The 23203-nt window shown below is 46.0% G+C and overlaps 1 protein-coding gene across 1 annotated transcript in view; it reads left to right on the top strand.

Moving 5' to 3' along the window:
- Window positions 1-23203, top strand: part of LOC118399720 (solute carrier family 12 member 5-like) — a 355313-nt gene that overhangs the window by 169187 nt on the left and 162923 nt on the right. The gene's annotated exons all lie outside the window — the stretch shown is intronic.

The following is a 23203-nucleotide window of genomic DNA, read 5'->3' as shown; positions in this document are numbered from 1 at the left end:
ACCAAATGGAGAGCTTGGGACCATAAAGTTCTATCTGCATCTTTGTCTAAATGTGGTTATTGACGTTAGCCTTGTTCTGTTCAATGTTCTCTACCTACAGTACCTTCGGAATGTATTTGAACCCCTTCCCTTTTTCCACATTTTGTTACGTTACAGTCTTGTTCTAAAATTGATTAAATAAAACATTTTCATCATCAATCTACACACACAAAGCAAAAACAGTTTTTTAGAAATATTTGCCAATTTATTGAAAACCCAAAACTGAAATATCTTATTCACACAAGTTTTCAGACCCTTTGCTATGAGACTCAAAATTGAGCTCAGGTGAATCCTGTTTCCATTGATCATCCTTGAGATGTTTCTACAACTTGATTAGAGTCCATCTATGGTAAATTCAATTGATTGGACATGATTTGGAAAGGCACACACCTGTCTATATAAGGTCCCACAGTTGACCGTGCATGTCAGAGCAAAATCCAAGCCACGAGGTCGAATAAATTGTCCGTAGAGTTCCGAGACAGGATTGTGTCGAGGAACAGATATGGGGAAGGGTACCAACAAATTTCCGAAGCAATTGCAGAGTGGCCTCCATCATTCTTAAATGGGAGAAGTTTGGAACTCCAAGACTCTTTCTAGAGCTGGTCTCCCGGTCAAACTGAGCAATCAGGGGAGAAGGGCCTTGGTCAGGGAGGTGACCAAGAATCTGATGGTCACTCTGACAGAGCTCCAGAGTTCCTCTGTGGAGATTGGAGAACCTTCCAGAAGGACAACCGTCTCTGCAGCACTCCACCAATCAGGCCTTTATGGTAGAGTGGCCAGACGGAAGCCGCTCCTCAATAAGAGGCACATAAAGGACTCTCGGACTTTGAGAAACAAGATTCTCTGGTCTGATGAAACCAAGATTGAATTATTTGGCCTGAATGCCAAGCTGGAGTCTGGAGGAAACCTGGCATCATCCCTACGGTCAAGCATGGTGGTGGCAGCATCATGCTGTGGGGATGTTTTTCAGTGGCAGGGACAGGGAGACTAGTCAGGATCTAGGGGAAGACGAACAGAGCAAAGTACAGAGAGATCCTTGATGAAAACCTTCTCCAGAGCACTCAGGACCTCAGACTGAGGTGAAGGTTCACCTTCCAACAAGACATTTTGGCTCCCAAACGTCACACATTCAGTAGCACTTAAAAATGCATCTAAAACCATGAAAATATGCAAATCTCTAATGTAAAGCCTAAAAAGTCTCCTGCCATTATTTCAGATTGTGACGAGTTCAAATGCATTTTTTTTATGGCCTGCAATAACAATGAAGAAATGAATGCACTGCAAAAAAGTGTGTGGACCTGAAAAAGTATCTCATTATCTATTGTTCCTGCAGTGAGGAATTACCATCTTCAGATAACGTTTTAGAACTTATATAAATCATCAAAGTCTGGGGCTCAAAATCCATAGTAACAGTATGCAAATCAGTAGTCAAATGAACGGCTCTTTCACAGATGCGATTCGGTTCCCGAGGTTCACTAAAAAGAGCCTTTCAAAAAATATTTTAGTTCACGAATGACCCATCACTAGTCTACATGAGTCCCTTGATTAAGCCGAGAGTCAACGATACGCAAATGATTCCAAAACACAACCAAAATGGTCACTGTAGATATTGGCAGGAGGAAGTGAACTACTTCTTTTGTTGGAGTTAATTTTGTGACAGACACCAGACGGGTCCCTTTGTCATTGGCTGGGAGGCTAAACAACGGTGAAAGCCAGAGATTGGCAGTTTCTTGCCAGTGCAGTGCTAGATGTCAGAGCTTATTTACTAAAGCTAATTTAAGAGTGTTGTTTTTCTCATACACTCGACTGACCTGGTACCGAGCGATGAGCAGTGAGCCTGAGGAGATAAGCTATGACATTACAAAGCAATAGATCACCAGCACAACGCCATTTACACATGGAAGAAACATGTCAAATGCAGTGCCGTATCTTGTGTCTTTTTTCCATTTTGTCCTTCTTTTTTTCTCTAATGTTCCAATGGGAACCGGGTAAAAGAGAGGGCTTGCAGGGGACGTGTGTTGATCAGACCTTTTTGTTATCGCTATAGAAATCATGCCTGGCCTCCTGGGCTGTAGAGCTGCCATTAGGCGATCATTTGCTCATGATCTACATTTGTTTTATGTGAGATGTACGGTATTCCGAGAATTTCACATTCACTATATAGATATTATGTCCATTACCCATTCATTTGAACTCTATCTCACACATTGTCACTGTGTTTGGTGTGGAGTATCTATGTTGTCCTGTATCCAATGTGAGTTTAGTTTGAACTAAGGTTGACAGTACTCTGTGAGGTGGCTGCCAGTGAAGTACACAGTGCTAGCTGATAAGAGCTGTAAGAGGAGTCTGAAAATGAATGGATACACTCTTTTGCTCTCTTTCTGTATCAGTGGAGGCTGCTGAGGAGAGGACGGCTCATAATAATGGCTGAAATGGAGCGAATTGAATGGCATCAAACACGTGGAAACCATGGAAACCATGTGTTTGATGTGTTTGATACCATTCCACCTATTCCGCTCCAGCCATTACCACGAGCCCATCCTCCCCAATTAAGGTGCCACCAACCTCCTGTGCTCTATCTTTAGATACCTCTATCATCTTCATCGTATAACCCCTCTTCCTCACTCTCTCTCTCTTTTCCCCATCTCGGGTTCTTTTCATCTATGACTTAACATTTCACCCCCTCAGACATCTCCTCTTCATCTATGACTTAACATTTCACCCCCTCAGACATCTCCTCTTCATCTATGACTTAACATTTCACCCCCTCAGACATCTCCTCTTCATCTATGACTTAACATTACACCCCCTCAGACATCTCCTCTTCATCTATGACTTAACATTTCACCCCCTCAGACATCTCCTCTTCATCTATGACTTAACATTACACCCCCTCAGACATCTCCTCTTCATCTATGACTTAACATTACACCCCCTCAGACATCTCCTCTTCATCTATGACTTAACATTACACCCCCTCAGACATCTCCTCTTCATCTATGACTTAACATTACACCCCCTCAGACATCTCCTCTTCATCTATAACTTAACATTACACCCCCTCAGATATCTCCTCTTCACCTATGACTTAACATTACACCCCCTCGGACATATCTTCTTCATCTATGACTTAACATTACACCCCCTCAGACATCTCCTCTTCATCTATGACTTAACATTACACCCCCTCAGACATCTCCTCTTCATCTATGACTTAACATTACACCCCCTCAGACATCTCCTCTTCATCTATGACTTAACATTACACCCCCTCAGACATCTCCTCTTCATCTATGACTTAACATTACACCCCCTCAGACATCTCCTCTTCATCTATGACTTAACATTACACCCCCTCAGACATCTCCTCTTCATCTCTGTCTAAGCATTTCACCCCCTCAGACATCTCCTCTTCATCTATGACTTAACATTTCACCTCATCAGACATCTCCTCTTCATCTCTGTCTTAGCATTTCACCCCCTCAGACATATTCTCTTCATCTCTGTCTTAGCATTTCACCCCCTCAGACATCTCCTCTTCATCTCTGTCTTAGCATTTCACACCCTCAGACATCTCCTCTTCATCTATGACTTATTAACATTGCACACCCTTGGATATCTCCTTTTCATCTTCTCTCTCTCTCTCTCCCTTCTCATCTCCCCATGTCTTTTAACCTCTCTTTCTTCTTCTCCTTCCTACTATCTCTCTCTCTTTCTCCCTCATCTCTTTCTCTTTCATCTCTCTCTCATCTCTCTTTCCTTCTCACTCTCTTTCTCCCTCAACTCTCTGTCCTTCTCACTCACTCTGTCTCTCTTTCGCTCTCTCTCGTTCTCCCTCTCATCTTTCTTTCTCTCTCTCTCTGTCGTTCATCTTTCTCTCTACTTTTATTTCTTTCTTTCTTTCTATCTTTTCCCCTCCCCCTCTCCTTGGGATGCAACTAAGGTGAAGGAAGGAGAATGTGGAGTGCTGGGATCGATTCCCTGCTGGATGTAGCCTGTCACTAAGAGTTACCCTGCTGGATGTAGCCTGTCACTAAGAGTTACCCTGCTGGATGTAGCCTGTCACTAAGAGTTACCCTGCTGGATGTAGCCTGTTACTAAGAGTTACCCTGCTGGATGTAGCCTGTTACTAAGAGTTACCATGCTGGATGTAGCCTGTTACTAAGAGTTACCCTGCTAGATGTAGCCTGTTACTAAGAGTTACCATGCTGGATGTAGCCGGTCACTAATAGTTACCATGCTGGATGTAGCCTGTCACTAAGAGTTACCATGCTGGATGTAGCCTGTCACTAAGAGTTACCCTGCTGGATGTAGCCTGTCACTAAGAGTTACCATGCTGGATGTAGCCTGTCACTAAGAGTTACCCTGCTGGATGTAGCCTGCCACTAAGAGTTACCCTGCAGGATGTACCCTGCTGGATATAGCCTGTCACTAAGAGTTACCCTGCAGGATGTAGCCTGTCACTAAGAGTTACCCTGCAGGATGTAGCCTGTCACTAAGAATTACCCTGCAGGATGTAGCCTGTCACTAAGAGTTACCCTGCAGGATTTAGCCTGTCACTAAGAGTTACCCTGCTGGATGTAGCCTGTCACTAAGAGTTTCCCTGCTGGATGTAGCCTGTCACTAAGAGTTACCCTGCAGGATGTAGCCTGTCACTAAGAGTTACCCTGCAGGGTGTAGCCTGCCACTAAGAGTTACCCTGCAGGATGTAGGCTGTCACTAAGAGTTACCATGCTGGATGTAGCCTGTCACGAAGAGTTACCCTGCTGGATGTAGCCTGTCACTAAGAGTTACCCTGCTAGATGTAGCCTGTCACTGAGTTACCATGCTGGATGTAGCCTGTCACTAAGAGTTACCCTGCTGGATGTAGCCTGTCACTAAGAGTTACCCTGCTGGATGTAGCCTGTCACTAAGAGTTACCCTGCAGGATGTAGCCTGTCACTAAGAGTTACCCTGCAGGATGTAGCCTGTCACTAAGAATTACCCTGCAGGATGTAGCCTGTCACTAAGAGTTACCCTGCTGGATGTAGCCTGCCACTAAGAGTTACCCTGCAGGGTGTTGCCTGTCACTAAGAATTACCCTGCAGGATGTAGCCTGTCACAAAGAGTTACCCTGCAGGATGTAGCCTGTCACTAAGAGTTACCCTGCAGGATGTAGGCTGTCACTAAGAGTTACCATGCTAGATGTAGCCTGTCACTAAGAGTTACCCTGCTGCATGTAGCCTGCCACTAAGAGTTACCCTGCAGGATGTAGCCTGTCACTAAGAGTTACCCTGCAGGATGTAGGCTGTCACTAAGAGTTACCATGCTGGATGTAGCCTGTCACTAAGAGTTTCCCTGCTGGATGTAGCCTGCCACTAAGAGTTACCCTGCAGGATGTAGCCTGTCACTAAGAGTTACCCTGCTGGATGTAGCCTGCCACTAAGAGTTACCCTGCAGGATGTAGCCTGTCACTAAGAGTTACCATGCTGGATGTAGCCTGCCACTAAGAGTTACCATGCTGGATGTAGCCTGTCACTAAGAGTTACCCTGCTGGATGTAGCCTGTCACTAAGAGTTACCATGCTGGACGTAGCCTGTCACTAAGAGTTACCCTGCTGGATGTAGCCTGCCACTAAGAGTTACCCTGCAGGATGTACCCTGCTGGATGTAGCCTGTCACTAAGAGTTACCATGCTGGATGTACCCTGCTGGATGTAGCCTGTCACTAAGAGTTACCCTGCAGGATGTAGCCTGTCACTAAGAGTTACCCTGCAGGATGTAGCCTGTCACTAAGAATTACCCTGCAGGATGTAGCCTGTCACTAAGAGTTACCCTGCAGGATGTAGCCTGTCACTAAGAGTTACCCTGCAGGATTTAGCCTGTCACTAAGAGTTACCCTGCTGGATGTAGCCTGTCACTAAGAGTTTCCCTGCTGGATGTAGCCTGTCACTAAGAGTTACCCTGCAGGATGTAGCCTGTCACTAAGAGTTACCCTGCAGGGTGTAGCCTGCCACTAAGAGTTACCCTGCAGGATGTAGGCTGTCACTAAGAGTTACCATGCTGGATGTAGCCTGTCACGAAGAGTTACCCTGCTGGATGTAGCCTGTCACTGAGTTACCATGCTGGATGTAGCCTGTCACTAAGAGTTACCCTGCAGGATGTAGGCTGTCACTAAGAGTTACCCTGCTAGATGTAGCCTGTCACTGAGTTACCATGCTGGATGTAGCCTGTCACTAAGAGTTACCCTGCAGGATGTAGCCTGTCACTAAGAGTTACCCTGCTAGATGTAGCCTGTCACTGAGTTACCATGCTGGATGTAGCCTGTCACTAAGAGTTACCCTGCTGGATGTAGCCTGTCACTAAGAGTTACCCTGCAGGATGTAGCCTGTCACTAAGAGTTACCCTGCAGGATGTAGCCTGTCACTAAGAATTACCCTGCAGGATGTAGCCTGTCACTAAGAGTTACCCTGCTGGATGTAGCCTGCCACTAAGAGTTACCCTGCAGGGTGTTGCCTGTCACTAAGAATTACCCTGCAGGATGTAGCCTGTCACAAAGAGTTACCCTGCAGGATGTAGCCTGTCACTAAGAGTTACCCTGCAGGATGTAGGCTGTCACTAAGAGTTACCATGCTAGATGTAGCCTGTCACTAAGAGTTACCCTGCTGCATGTAGCCTGCCACTAAGAGTTACCCTGCAGGATGTAGCCTGTCACTAAGAGTTACCCTGCAGGATGTAGGCTGTCACTAAGAGTTACCCTGCTGGATGTAGCCTGTCACTAAGAGTTACCCTGCAGGATGTAGCCTGCCACTAAGAGTTACCCTGCAGGATGTAGCCTGTCACTAAGAGTTTCCCTGCTGGATGTAGCCTGCCACTAAGAGTTACCCTGCAGGATGTAGCCTGTCACTAAGAGTTACCCTGCAGGATGTAGGCTGTCACTAAGAGTTACCCTGCTGGATGTAGCCTGTCACTAAGAGTTACTCTGCAGGATGTAGCCTGCCACTAAGAGTTACCCTGCAGGATGTAGCCTGTCACTAAGAGTTTCCCTGCTGGATGTAGCCTGCCACTAAGAGTTACCCTGCAGGATGTAGCCTGTCACTAAGAGTTACCCTGCAGGATGTAGGCTGTCACTAAGAGTTACCCTGCTGGATGTAGCCTGTCACTAAGAGTTACCCTGCAGGATGTAGCCTGCCACTAAGAGTTACCCTGCAGGATGTAGCCTGTCACTAAGAGTTACCCTGCTGGACGTAGCCTGCCACTAAGAGTTACCCTGCAGGATGTAGCCTGTCACTAAGAGTTACCATGCTGGATGTAGCCTGTCACTAAGAGTTACCCTGCAGGATGTAGCCTGTCACTAAGAGTTACCCTGCTGGATGTAGCCTGCCACTAAGAGTTACCCTGCAGGATGTAGCCTGTCACTAAGAGTTACCATGCTGGATGTAGCCTGCCACTAAGAGTTACCCTGCAGGATGTAGCCTGTCACTAAGAGTTACCCTGCTGGATGTAGCCTGTCACTAAGAGTTACCCTGCTGGATGTAGCCTGTCACTAAGAGTTACCCTGCAGGATGTAGCCTGCCACTAAGAGTTACCCTGCAGGATGTAGCCTGTCACTAAGAGTTACCCTGCTGGATGTAGCCTGCCACTAAGAGTTACCCTGCAGGATGTAGCCTGTCACTAAGAGTTACCATGCTGGATGTAGCCTGTCACTAAGAGTTACCCTGCAGGATGTAGCCTGTCACTAAGAGTTACCCTGCTGGATGTAGCCTGCCACTAAGAGTTACCCTGCAGGATGTAGCCTGTCACTAAGAGTTACCATGCTGGATGTAGCCTGCCACTAAGAGTTACCCTGCAGGATGTAGCCTGTCACTAAGAGTTACCATGCTGGATGTAGCCTGCCACTAAGAGTTACCCTGCAGGATGTAGCCTGTCACTAAGAGTTACCCTGCTGGATGTAGCCTGTCACTAAGAGTTACCATGCTGGATGTAGCCTTTTTTTCACCTTTATTTAACCAGGTTGGCTAGTTGAGAACAAGTTCTCATTTGCAACTGCGACCTGGCAAGAGTTACCTGTCACTATGAGTTATGATTAGGCCACGTTCCGGCAGATATGAGACGGTACATATTACAAGCACCCACTCTTCCCCATTTGTCCATATGCATCTTCCTTTTCCCGGGAATTCCGCCTTGAATCAGAGTGTTAAAGGTTACGCCGACACGCCACTCCACTCCACTATGGAACAGAACTCTTCCCCTGGACCCATACTCTCCGACTAGGAGATGGCTATGATGTAACCATTATGGCTGATCTAGAGTATTTAGAATAGTTGTACTTGGAGAGTGTTGCTTTTTAGATAGTCAGTGAATGTTTACCTCGGACGTGTGTTGTGGTGGAGGTGGGTAGAATTCTCAAATTAAAAACAGTGAAATAGAGATGTGTTTTATTCACGCGGCGCACAGTTGCAAATTTTTAACGTGTGAAGAGTGTTACGTAACGGTGTTAACTTTCACGTTGGAGGCGGCAGGATGAAACCTGTGGTTGTCGTTGGAGAGACAGGGAAGCGGAGAGAAGGGAAGTGTGTGTGTGTACTCATCTCGACCTCTGGTTCTTGCTTAAGCAAAGGATGGGAGAAGAGTAGAGCTATAGGTATCAGCCACTGTGTGTGTATGTGTGTGTGTGTGTGTGTGTGTGTGTGTGTGTGTGTGTGTGTGTGTGTGTGTGTGTGTGTGTGTGTGTGTGTGTGTGTGTGTGTGTGTGTGTGTGTGTGTGCGTGCGTGCGTGCGTGCGTGCGTGCGTGCGTGCGTGTGTGTGTTTAAGAAGGGTAAAGCAGACTATAGCAGGAGTCGATCACTGTCACTGTGCCCTACAGTCCCTGGCACGGCTCCACACACACACACACACACACACACACACACACACACACACACACACACACTCATTGTGTGAGAAAGGCAATATCCATAATTCATAAGAGCAATCAAAGGCAAACAAAGGAAGACACTCCACCAGGACACAGCAGCCCCAAACACAGAGACAAAGCTCTATTCTCAACCAACAAAACCTCCCTCCTCTACCTCCACTGAGACCAGCCAGGTCTACGTCCTAAATGACACCCTTTTCCCTGTTTCGTGCACTACTTTTGACCCGGGCCTGCTGTTTTGTAGGAAATAAGGGTGCCATTTTGGATACAACCCAGGTCTTTCAAAGAGCCCAACATTAGTTCACCGAGGGCCTCCTTTGAGTCTCTCTCTTACAGACTTCAGTCAAAAGAAGTGAGGTGTTGTTCTTTCACACTTAGGTCTCATAAGGGATACTGGGAAGATTGGTGTGTGGATAGTAGAATTTTCTTCTACTTATTTCTGTGCTGTACAATACAATGCGTTTATACAGTGCTTATGAAGCATTTGCATGTTCGTTATTTACATTTACATTTTAGTCATTTAGCAGACGATCTTATCCAGAGTGACTTACAATTATTGAGAACATACATTTTCATACTTATTTCATACTCGGCGCTATTGTCTCCCTCTATCTCTGCTACCAGCGTCCTGGCCATCTAAATCCATCCAATGTCCGTTTACTTATTGGCTGCCCAGAGAACAGGAAAATAAATATGCGTAAGATCAGTGCACTTTTTCTTATTTACCAAGCAGGTCCTGGCCTTGTGGTCGGTCTCTGGGGGAGGAATCCCAGCCTTGTGGTGGGTCTCTGGGAGAGGAATCCCAGCCTTGTGGTCGGTCTCTGGGGGAGGAATCCCAGCCTTGTGGTCGGTCTCTGGGGGAGGAATCCCAGCCTTGTGGTGGGTCTCTGGGAGAGGAATCCCAGCCTTGTGGTCGGTCTCTGGGGGAGGAATCCCAGCCTTGTGGTGGGTCTCTGGGAGAGGAATCCCAGCCTTGTGGTCGGTCTCTGGGGGAGGAATCCCAGCCTTGTGGTCGGTCTCTGGGGGAGGAATCCCGGCCTTGTGGTCGGTCTCTGGGGGAGGAATCCCGGCCTTGTGGTCGGTCTCTGGGGGAGGACTCCCGGCCTTGTGTTCGGTCTCTGGGGGAGGAATCCCAGCCTTGTGGTGGGTCTCTGGGAGAGGAATCCCAGCCTTGTGGTCGGTCTCTGGGGGAGGAATCCCAGCCTTGTGGTCGGTCTCTGGGGGAGGAATCCCAGCCTTGTGGTAGGTCTCTGGGAGAGGAATCCCAGCCTTGTGGTCGGTCTCTGGGGGAGGAATCCCAGCCTTGTGGTGGGTCTCTGGGAGAGGAATCCCAGCCTTGTGGTCGGTCTCTGGGGGAGGAATCCCAGCCTTGTGGTCGGTCTCTGGGGGAGGAATCCCGGCCTTGTGGTCGGTCTCTGGGGGAGGAATCCCGGCCTTGTGGTCGGTCTCTGGGGGAGGACTCCCGGCCTTGTGTTCGGTCTCTGGGGGAGGAATCCCGGCCTTGTGGTCGGTCTCTGGGGGAGGCATCCCGGCCTTGTGGTCGGTCTCTGGGGGAGGAATCCTGGCCTTGTGGTGGGTCTCTGGGGGAGGAATCCCAGCCTTGCGGTGGGTCTCTGGGAGAGGAATCCCGGCCTTGTGGTCAGTCTCTGGGGGAGGAATCCCAGCCTTGTGGTCGGTCTCTGGGGGAGGAATCCCGGCCTTGTGGTCGGTCTCTGGGGGAGTAATCCTGGCCTTGTGGTGGGTCTCTGGGGGAGGAATCCCAGCCTTGCGGTGGGTCTCTGGGAGAGGAATCCCGGCCTTGTGGTCGGTCTCTGGGGGAGGAATCCCGGCCTTGTGGTGGGTCTCTGGGAGAGGAATCCCGGCCTTGTGGTCGGTCTCTGGGGGAGGAATCCCGGCCTTGTGGTGGGTCTCTGGGAGAGGAATCCCAGCCTTGTCGTCGGTCTCTGGGAGAGGAATCCCGGCCTTGCGGTGCCTCTCTGGGGGAGGAATCCCAGCCTTGTGGTGGGTCTCTGGGAGAGGAATCCCGGCCTTGCAGTGCTTCTGTGGGGGAGGATTCCCAGCCTTGTGGTGGGTCTCTGGGAGAGGAATCCCAGCCTTGTGGTCGGTCTCTGGGGGAGGAATCCCAGCCTTGTGGTCGGTCTCTGGGGGAGGAATCCCGGCCTTGTGGTCGGTCTCTGGGGGAGGAATCCCGGCCTTGTGGTCGGTCTCTGGGGGAGGACTCCCGGCCTTGTGGTCGGTCTCTGGGGGAGGAATCCCGGCCTTGTGGTCGGTCTCTGGGGGAGGCATCCCGGCCTTGTGGTCGGTCTCTGGGGGAGGAATCCTGGCCTTGTGGTGGGTCTCTGGGGGAGGAATCCCAGCCTTACGGTGGGTCTCTGGGAGAGGAATCCCGGCCTTGTGGTCGGTCTCTGGGGGAGGAATCCCGGCCTTGTGGTCAGTCTCTGGGGGAGGAATCCCAGCCTTGCGGTGGGTCTCTGGGAGAGGAATCCCGGCCTTGTGGTCGGTCTCTGGGGGAGGAATCCCGGCCTTGTGGTGGGTCTCTGGGAGAGGAATCCCGGCCTTGTGGTCGGTCTCTGGGGGAGGAATCCCGGCCTTGTGGTGGGTCTCTGGGAGAGGAATCCCGGCCTTGTGGTCGGTCTCTGGGGGAGGAATCCCGGCCTTGCGGTGCCTCTCTGGGGGAGGAATCCCAGCCTTGTGGTGGGTCTCTGGGAGAGGAATCCCGGCCTTGCAGTGCTTCTGTGGGGGAGGATTCCCAGCCTTGTGGTGGGTCTCTGGGGGAGAAATCTCAGCCTTGTGGTGGGTCTCTGGGGGAGGAATCCCAGCCTTGTGGTGGGTCTCTAGGGGAGGAATCCCCGCCTTGCGGTGGGTCTCTGGGGGAGGAATCCCAGCCTTGCGGTGGGTCTCTGGGGGATGAATCCCAGCCTTGGTGGGTCTCTGGGGGAGGAATCCCAGCCTTGGTGGGTCTCTGGGGGAGGAATCCTAGCCTTGCGGTGGGTCTCTGGGGGAGGAATCCCAGCCTTGGTGTGTCTCTGGGGGAGGAATCCCAGCCTTGGTGGGTCTCTGGGGGAGGAATCCCAGCCTTGGTGGGTCTCTGGGGGAGGAATGGTCGCACACTATCTGCACTGGTCTTGACACTGATCCAGGTGGCTTACCAGAATTGAAGCCCCAGATAAGCCTGTGAATGAGCCTGTGAATGCTCTGGCTTATCAGGCCCCACCAGATTGACAGAACAAGGCGGCAGCGCAGGGCTTTTGTGCTGCCTTTTTGCCTCTGCCACAAACCCCGATGCTGCTTAAATTTCAGGGCTTCTTGCAACTTCTTCTGTTTCTCCTTTTTGATTTTGTTTATAGCCTCGTAATGTCACCTCATCATATCCAAGCGGCGGATGCCATTACTTGACCTTTATCTTACTGCCGTGGCTCTTCATTTCTATAGACACGGCAGGTTTCTTCAATCCCCTGTTTATTTCTATTTAACAGTCTCCGGGCCACGGCATAAAAATGGAAGGAATTGTGGGGGTTTTCGGTGAATTGGATGTTATAGCTGACACATTGGGTCTTGGTGTTGACTGACTATCTCTTGGATGTATGCATTTACCTACACATTCTGAGTGGAGTTGTTATGTCAACTTTTGGGTTCAGGAAATGTGTGGGAAATGTGTGGGAAATGTGTCATCCAAATGCATTACTAAACACCACCTGCTTTATACCCTACTATGATAAGCATGACAGATAATATGATAATGATAGGATGCTTTTTGTGAACACGATGAAACGGGATCATCCAATTCTAATACATAAACAAATATTTATTGTCTCATCATTATTTAATATGAACTTTTTATTTTGATTATATCCAGGCTCATCTCCACTGACAGGATGTTTGTAAATCACATTACATAACACACACCCAGTGTTTCCAATAAGCACCAGCCATCTGTGACAATAGCCTATAAGAGACTCATTGTCAGCTACTTTTTCCACTTCATTCATTAACTCGTCTTCTTTACATTTAAAAGTTTAAATTCACTAGACAGAAAATTCTGCATAGCCTTCTCCCGCTAGAATGAACAATATGCATCTTCTAGAGATCTGTTGATGGGACAGATGCCTGTCAGTCACAAAGCCATGACGGGGAAGTTGCTGGTTTGTCAGTCTGCTGTCTGTGCCGCATCTCGGGAACCTGTGTTATTTTTGTGCGCTTTGGTTGCCTGCAGTCTCATTTATTTTCACGGAGGAGGGAGAGCCTGACGCTTCTTCATCGTGTCCTGTGAGTGAATTGACACGTCCCATGTCATGTAAGTGGTAACGAGGAGTTGAAATCCACTTAATTATTGTTTTGTGGCACATTCATTTATTGTATGTGTGTTTCACAGGCCTACCACGGAGTCTCTACATAGGCTATATACTGTGAACAGCAAGTGTTGACTTGGCACTATTGTCTCCCTCTTTCTGGTGTTGAACTGACTGAATAAAGTCAATCACCTATATATCCCTTTGCTGTTGCATACATCATACAACATATTTATTTGTTCATGGTATCGCATCACTACAAGTTAACCAAAGATCTTGTTTGTATTCTCCTAGGATTTGAAACCAATGAAGTGACTGCTAAAGTGGAGCCTAGTGATGGGTTGATTCGCAAACAAACGGCTCTTTTGAACCTAATTGGAGCCTAGTGATGGGTTGATTCACAAACAAACGGCTCTTTTTAACCTAAGTGGAGCCTAGTGATGGGTTGATTCGCAAACAAACGGCTCTTTTTTAACCTAAGTGGAGTCTTGTGACACTGCATTGTTGGAACTAGAAGCACAAGCATTTCGCTACACTCGCATTAACATCTGCTAACCGATGTGTATGTGACAAATAGAATTTGATTTGATTTGATAGGTTGTTCCCAAGCAAACGGATCTTTTTGAACCTACCGTTTAGGTGAACCGAATCGCATCTGTGAGAGACCCGTTCATTTGGCTCCGTATTTGCATACTGGTAGGCTACTATTGCTTTTTGTCAATTATCTGCAGATGAATTATGAAAACATTTGATGAAGATGTTGAATCCTCACTGCTGGAACAATAGGTAGTGAAGAGAGCCTCATTCTGGTTCAAAATATAACACATGAAAACAGATTGAAGGTTATAAAAGCTAATGTCATGAGACCTATTGATATAGGCCTACTGATTTGATTAAAGTGAAAACAGATTGAAGGTTATAAAAGCTAATGTCATGAGACCTATTGATATAGGCCTACTGATTTGATTAAAGTGAAAACAGATTGAAGGTTATAAAAGCTAATGTCATGAGACCTATTGATATAGGCCTACTGATTTGATTAAAGTGAAAACAGATTGAAGGTTATAAAAGCTAATGTCATGAGACCTATTGATATAGGCCTACTGATTTGATTAAAGTGTTGACAATGGAGTCGTCACATGCTGCTTTCTGTATAGCAAAACCCATGTTAAACACCTGCTACATTCTTCAATCATACCTGTAGGTCTATTTTTAAAGCCTTTTTCCTACAATTCTACATTGTTTCTCAACAGCAAATCCGTGTTTACTTGACAGAAAAAAACAGTTTTTCTTACATTTTTGCCACAATAAATTAAATTGAGAGTATGTTTTTTGTTTTTCTGACGAGATCACTAATCTACCACCTTCCCTTAAAGTCCCACCCACAGTGATTGCTTGACATATCTGAAACCCTACCTACTCTGTGACTCACAAAGATCCTGCCCCCTCCCTTGACAATCCCACCCACAGTGATTGATTGACATATCTGAAACCCTACCTACTCTGTGACTCACAAAGATCCTGCCCCCTCCCTTGACAATCCCACCCACAGTGATTGATTGACATATCTGAAACCCTACCTACTCTGAGATCCTGCCCCCTCCCTTGACAATCCCACCCACAGTGATTGATTGACATATCTGAAACCCTACCTACTCTGTGACTCACAAAGATCCTGCCCCCTCCCTTGACAATCCCACCCACAGTGATTGATTGACAAACTGTTAAATGGATAGTTCACCCAAATTACAAAATATCACATTGGTTTCCTTACCCTAAGTGTCCAAAACAGCAGACCCAATAAAATACATGATTTGAAGAACAAACATCATTGTGGCAATTCATATCTTGCAGTAAAACTTTAAATATGACTTTATTCTCAAGAGAAGACAGGTTTAATGTTTTTTTTTTAAAGGCCTTTACGATATCCAAAACAACTAATATACTAAATTCATACATTTTCAGTATTCCAATAGATCCCCCAGCCCGGAACTCCCTGGTTGGCTACTCCATGTACTTACGGACTTATGTACTTACGGACGCACACATGCACACATGCACACATGCATGTTTTGCACACACTTCATTTGTAAATGGCAGGAAACTCAGCCAGTGGTGATGAATGGAACAACATAATCTGAACAGTCATCCGAATAGGCTCAGGTGGTAAATATTGTTTTAAAGAGAAAGAGTTTGGCTATAGTTTCAGGGTCAACAAAAGGGCCTTTTGAAGTGAAGTGGCCTGTTTATTATGAAATGTGCAGTTTACCCACCCACAGAGGGAGAACATGGCAGCTTTTAGAAGACTAATGGACCGGGAGCACAAAGCGCTTACAGCATCCGGTTAGCAACACTGAAAGGGTGACATTAGCCTCCTTTATGTGCCACTGCACATTGGCAGCATACACTCACAAGAATTCACATTTACGTGCATTGATGCGCTCACACACACACACACACACACACACACACACACACACACACACACACACACACACACACACACACACACACACACACACACACACACACACACAGTCTTGTATTCAGTCCCATTCAAAAAACTATTTTCCCTAACCCTAAACCTAACCCTAGTTCCTAAACCTAATTCTAACCCTAACACTAATTCTAACCTTAACCATAAATCCCCTAGAAATAGCATTTGACCTTGTGGGAACTAACAAAATGTCCCCAGTTGGTCATTTTTTTGTTTATTTACTATTCTTGTGGGGGCTTCTGTTCCCCACAAGTACAGTTAAACACACACACATACACACATACACACACACTCACAGATCATTCAGAGTGAATTACATTTGCTCACCTAAGCAGTGTATCTAAGCAGTGTATCATTCAAGTCAATGTCCCATTCAAAATCCCCATGCTGTCTACAAATTAACATTGTGATGACAGAAGGCTGGAATTGGAGAATTCTCACATTGTAGGTGCTCTCTGCTTTCTCTCTCAATGTCCTTCCTTTTTCTATCTCAGTATAGATCTCCCGTTATATTTCCCTATCCCTGTCCCCTATCTCTCTTCATCGACATGCTCTCTCTTTCCCTTTCCTCTAGGAGTGATTTCACACATTTCCCGAGATTGCTTTTTAGAGAGTCAGTCCGGGCTGAGGGACCCAAGAGTCAAGGGTCAGTTGGCAGGCGACACCTCAGGTGTTAGGGTTAAGGGTTAGTCGGCAGGCGACACCTCAGGTGTTAGGGTTAAGGGTCAGTCGGCAGGAGACACCTCAGGCGTTAATGTGTGGCGGCGATTCACACCTGCACAGATTCCATTAGAATCCAGACTCGGCAAGACGTCTTCTTCAACCAGACAAGTGGATTGTTCCAGACCGGGCCCCTTTCCCCATCAGACCTGGTGATTGGATCTATCTCTCTTTCGTTATTCAATTGGAGCTTAGCTAGAGGAGGTACCGACAAGGTGAAAAAGCTGTCGATCTGCCCTTGAGCAAAGTACTTGTAATCTTGTAATCTTGTTCCCATTCTTTTGAACTCCCCTTTAAGATCTGCTGTTGTAAAGCTCAAAAGAAAAGCCCACTGTGGGCTGCTCACCCAGTGCTTTTAGTTCAAACGTTGAATTCCATAAACGTGAATACTCCCTCGGTTTTCAAATCACATAGAAGGTTTGGGATGTTGCACGATAGCAACCAAAGCCCATGTATGTAAGTCAGTTTATAACATCCCATCATTGGTTACTCTGAGAGTTCCTATTGACATTGGCTGCGGCCTCGGGCCCTATGATGCTAACGGTGGAAAAGTAATTCCCATTTCTACTCCTTCTATTACTAATAGGGATAGACCAAATGGTGCAGTTCTATGCAATCTTTTAGCCATAACAACTATATGAATATCAACCATCAGAAAGGCCCTGCAACCGTCTATTGAACGGTTGAGTTGGGGTTTTCATGTGACTTAAAAAATCATAAAGGATTTGGGTTGCTGCATCTGAACATTAGGAGCTTACTTCCTTAACTGGATTACATCAAGATCTGGGCTATGCTGGAATTGACTGAAACACTGATCTCTGGGGACTGATCTCTGGGGACTGATCTCTGGGGACTGATCTCTGGGGACATTCTGGAGGGTCAAAATCTGTTCAGCTCTGACGGACAGGGTAGAGGTGGTGGAGTGGCAATTTCTATACGGAATCATTTTTCTGTCTCTTTACAAATAAATGTTTTTACTACTATCTTTAAGCCTTTGTCTGGGGAAAAATGTATCGATAAATATTATAAGGGTCTATAGTTCTCCCACGGCTAAACTTTGTGCACGCGACGAGTTGGTGTCTTTTACCAAATCAGAAGTTATTATCCTGGGTGACCTAAATTATGATTTGGAAATGTAGGCTTCAGACAATCTAAAAGACATGTGTAATGATCTAAATCTAACCCAGCTGGTGACTAAGCCTACACGGCCTAACCCTAAAGAGCCTTCGAAGTTAACTCTGATTGATCTTATGTTAACGAATACACCAGAGAAATAGGTTTCAACTGGCGTATTTGCCCAACACATTAGTGACCATTGCCCAGTCGTTTGTGTTAGAGATGTGAGAATACACAAATCTAAGCTTCGTGCATCACAAAGAAGAACATTCAAAACTTCAGTCAACAGGCTTTTTTACATGATCTTTATTTTAGTGACTTTGGTTGTATTTCTGCTATCCCTGAACCTGATTTAGCTTTGAGTCTCTTTGTAGATGTCTTTAATACTATTGTGGATAATCATTCTCCCTTAAAAAAAATTAAGGGTTTATCAGGAATTCTAGAAGCGATGATGCTTGGGCCAAGGCTAAGGAACACAGGCTTAGCCTGGACTGGCAAGCTTTTAAGCAACTGAGGAATCATTGTGTAAAAAATCAAAAAGGCTAAATCTGATTATTATGTTATCGCTCTTTCGAATTGTAATGGGAACCTGCAAAATTCTGGAAAACTGTCAAATCACTGAAGGATTCTACTTCCTCTTCTCTGCCACATCAAATTAAACAAGACACTGGCCTCATTTTGGAAAGAAAAATACCATCATTGCATTTAATCACCATTTTTATTTCAACAGGCTTTCTCGTTGAAAGAACTTCTTAGCCTATTCACAATGATATTGGGATGGATGCTGATAGGGGAAACTTGATGAATAATAAGAGAAATGATAGGCAACGCATTTTCTTAAAAGGCTATTTACAGAAAAATAGGTCCTGGATGCTTTGCTAGCAATAGACAACAAGAAAATCCACAGGGGCCGACCAATTGGACTACTTAAGTGTGCAGCGCCCATCATTGTTGGCTCAATAACCCACATTTCTTATGTAACATTATGATCAGGAAGTATTCCTCTCCATAAGGGCGGGGATAGTAGCGATCTTAATCATTATTACCTCATTTCTAGACTTCCTTGTGTAGCTAAGATTCTTGAATCTTTGTTAAATGTACATCTTTGCAAATTTTTATCGGAGAAATGTATTGTTAATGTAAACTTCTACTACAACCACTTTAGAGCTGTATTGCTGGATCAAAAATACATGTAACCTTGATGTTCTGGTGCTGTTTGGCCTATTAAAAGTATTGATTGGGGACTTATTTGTGGAGGAATGTAACTATTTGTCTGGGTGATTTGTGATGTTTTATTTGTGCTTACCATGACTGTGTTCTGTATTTTAATGTGTGTGCATATATACAGTTGAAGTCGGAAGCTTACATACACCTTAACCAATGTCACGCCCTGACCATAGAGAGCACTTGGTTCTTATGGTGTAGTAGGTCAGGGCGTGACTAGAGGGTGTTCTAGTATGTGTATTTCTATGTTGGTGCTAATATGGTGCCCAATTAGAGGCAGCTGTTTATCGTTGCCTCTGATTGGGGATAATATTTCAGTAGCCATTTCCCCACCTGTGTTTGGTGGGATATTGTTTGTGTTTAGTTGCCTGTGTGCACGTCATGACGTCACGTTTCCTTGGTTCTTTATTGTTTGTGTTTAGTTGCTTGTGTGCTCGTCATGACGTCACGTTTCCTTGGTTCTTTATTGTTTGTGTTTAGTTGCCTGTGTGCTCGTCATGACGTCACGTTTCCTTGGTTCTTTATTGTTTGTGTTTAGTTGCTTGTGTGCTCATCATGACGTCACGTTTCCTTGGTTCTTTATTGTTTGTGTTTAGTTGCTTGTGTGCTCGTCATGACGTCACGTTTCCTTGGTTCTTTATTGTTTGTGTTTAGTTGCTTGTGTGCTCATCATGACGTCACGTTTCCTTGGTTCTTTATTGTTTGTGTTTAGTTGCTTGTGTGCTCGTCATGACGTCACGTTTCCTTGGTTCTTTATTGTTTGTGTTTAGTTGCCTGTGTGCTCGTCATGATGTCACGTTTCGTTGATTGTTTTGTTTGTTTCACAGAGATTAAAAATATGTGGAACTAAACTCACGCTGCGCCTTGGTCCGCTCATCATGACGATCTGGCCAACCAAATACATTTCAACTCAGTTTTTCACAATTCCTGACATTTAATCCTAGTAAAAAAATTCCCTGTCTTAGGTCAGTTAGGATCACCACATTATTTTAAGAATGTAAAATGTCAGAATAATAGTAGAGAGAATGATTTATTTCAGCTTTTATTTCTTTCATCACATTCCCAGTGGGTAAGACATTTACATACACTCAATTAGTATTTGGTAGCATTGCCTTTTAATTGCTTAACGTGGGTCAAACGTTTCGGGGAGCCTTCCATAAGCTTCCCACAATAAGTTGGGTGAATTTTGGCCCATTCCTCCTGACAGAGCTGGTGTAACTGAGTCAGGTTTCTAGGCCTCCTTGCTCAAACACGCTTTTTCAGTTCTGCCCACAAATTTTCAATAGGATTGTGGTCAGGGCGTTGTGATGGCCACTCCAATACCTTGACTTTGTTGTCCTTAAGCCATTTTGCCACAACTTTGGAAGTATGCTTGGGGTCATTGTCCATTTGGAAGACCCATTTGCGACCAAGCTTTAACTTCCTGACTGATGTCTTGAGATGTTGCTTCAATATATCCACATTCTTTTTCCCCTTCATGATTCCATCTATTTTGTGAAGTGCACCAGTCCCTCCTGCAGCAAAGCACCCTCACAACATGATGCTGCCACCCCCGTGCTTCGCGATTAAGATGGTGTTCTTCTGCTTAAAAGCCTCCCCCTTTTTCCTCCAAATGTAACGATGGGCATTATGGCCAAACAGTTCTATTTTTGTTTCATCAGACCAGAGGACATTTCTCCAAAAAGTACGATCTTTGTCCCCATGTACAGTTGCAAATTGTAGTCTGGCTTTTTTATGGCGGTTTTGGAGCAGTGGCTTCTTCCTTGCTGAGCGGCCTTTCAGGTTATGTCGATATAGGACTCGTTTTACTGTGGATGTAGATACTTTTGTACCTGTTTCCTCCAGCATCTTCACAAGGTCCTTTGCTGTTGTTCTGGGATTTATTTGAACATTCCACATCAAAGTACTCTCATCTCTAGGAGACAGAACGCGTCTCCTTCCTGAGCAGTATGACGCCTGCGTGGTCCCATGGTGTTTGTACTTGCGTACTATTGTTTGTACAGATGAACGTGGTACCTTCAGGCGTTTGGAAATTGCTCCCAAGTATGAACCAGACTTTTGGAGGTCTAGGCTGATTGCTTTTGATTTTCCCATGATGTCAAGCAAAGAGGAACTCAGTTTCAAGGTAGGCATTGAAATACATCCACAGGTACACCTCCAATTGACTCAAATGATGTCAATCAGCCTATCAGAAGCTTTAAAGCTATGACATTATTTTCTAGAATTTTCCAAACTTGGTGTATGTAAACTTCTGACCCACTGGAATTGTGATACAGTGAATTATAAGTGAAATAATCTGTCTGCAAACAGTTGGAAAAATGACTTGTGTCATGCACAAAGTAGATGTCCTAACCGACTTGCCAAAACTATAGTTTGTTAACAAGAAATTTGTGGAGTGGTTGAAAAATGAGTTTTAATGACTCCAACCTCAGTGTATGTAAACTTCGACTTCAACTGTATATATAATGTGTATATTTATATTGTATTATACAGCGGGCATTTGGAACAGCGACCAAGGTCTCAATATGTCTTCCTTGTTCAAATAAAAATACAAATATATATTCATAACCCTAATTGCTCCGGAGTCTCCGTCAAGAATGCCTGACCCCTGGCTCTGACCCCACTCTCTGAGAGTTCCTCAGGGGGAGTTGGGATATGCAAAAAACAAATTCCCGTTTCACATCTGACACTGGTACAGGTTACCCACTCGTTCAGGTTACACACTGGTACAGGTTACCCACTGGTACAGGTTACACACTGGTACAGGTTACACACTGGTACAGGTTACCCACTGGTACAGGTTACACACTGGTACAGGTTACACACTGGTACAGGTTACCCACTGGTACAGGTTACACACTGGTACAGGTTACCCACTGGTACAGGTTACACACTGGTACAGGTTACCCACTGGTACAGGTTACACACTGGTACAGGTTACCCACTCGTTCAGGTTACACACTGGTACAGGTTACACACTGGTACAGGTTACCCACTGGTACAGGTTACACACTGGTACAGGTTACACACTGGTACAGGTTACACACTGGTACAGGTTACACACTGGTACAGGTTACACACTGGTACAGGTTACACACTGGTACAGGTTATCCACTGGTACAGGTTACCCACTCGTACAGGTTACCCACTCGTACAGGTTACCCACTGGTACAGGTTACACACTGGTACAGGTTATCCACTGGTACAGGTTACACACTGGTACACATTACCCACTGGTACAGGTTACACACTGGTACAGGTTACACACTGGTACAGGTTACCCACTGGTACAGGTTACACACTGGTACAGGTTACCCACTGGTACAGGTTACCCACTGGTACAGGTTACCCACTGGTACAGGTTACCCACTGGTACAGGTTACACACTGGTACAGGTTACCCACTGGTACAGGTTACCCACTGGTACAGGTTACACACTGGTACAGGTTACCCACTGGTACAGGTTACACACTGGTACAGGTTACCCACTGGTACAGGTTACACACTGGTACAGGTTACCCACTGGTACAGGTTACACACTGGTACAGGTTACCCACTGGTACAGGTTACCCACTGGTACAGGTTACCCACTCGTACAGGTTACCCACTGGTACAGGTTACCCACTGGTACAGGTTACACACTGGTACAGGTTACCCACTGGTACAGGTTACCCACTCGTACAGGTTACCCACTTGTACATGCAGTGAAACAGGACAAATATAAGCACCCCTATTTGACCTTTTGTGTAGCAAGGGCATCTCATTCCCGTGCTATCAGGAGCACATTGTCCAAAAATGGGCCTAGTGTAATAATAGTGTAATAGTGTTTGGCTCTGCGTCCAGAATTGGCATCGCTTTGGCACCAGTGCGGAAATGTGCTTCCGAGATAAATTGGTTCTTTGCCATGTGAGAAGTGAAGGTGAATTTTAAATATATGACCTCATGAAAATATATGAATCCCCCTTCTCTGCCTTTGCTCCTCTCTCCTTCCTCCCACACTCTCTCCTTCTCCCTCCACCCTCTTCTCCCTTCCCACCTTGCACAGCTTGAAAAAAGTAAAGGAGTTGAGGTATTGCTCTGCAGGCAATTATTTTACCGGTGTATAAGGAATCAGTCCCAATCAGCCTCCTCTCTCCCTCTGTCCTTCACTTCTGTCCTGCAGCCCACTGGACCTGTCAAGCTCCACAGCCCACCAATGAATGCAGCTCGTTCCCCTCTAGGCAGTCCCTGTGCAGGATTGTCCTCTGCCTAGTGGTTGCACTGAACAGCACAGGGTCTGCTCTTCTCCGTGCTCTGCTGCCAAGCTGCCATGTACCTGGAGGAACATGAACTTGAAAATCCAATGGGGATCAAGTGTAGCTAACTTCACCCTGCTAACTGGTGTAACAGTACAGTGCGTCTAACTGTGGCGGCTTGCCTGACA

Source organism: Oncorhynchus keta, chromosome 21 (assembly GCF_023373465.1).
Source record: "Oncorhynchus keta strain PuntledgeMale-10-30-2019 chromosome 21, Oket_V2, whole genome shotgun sequence".
Taxonomy (NCBI): domain Eukaryota; kingdom Metazoa; phylum Chordata; class Actinopteri; order Salmoniformes; family Salmonidae; genus Oncorhynchus; species Oncorhynchus keta.
Note: the sequence above shows the minus strand (reverse complement) of the source record. Positions and strands in the feature narration are given on the sequence as shown.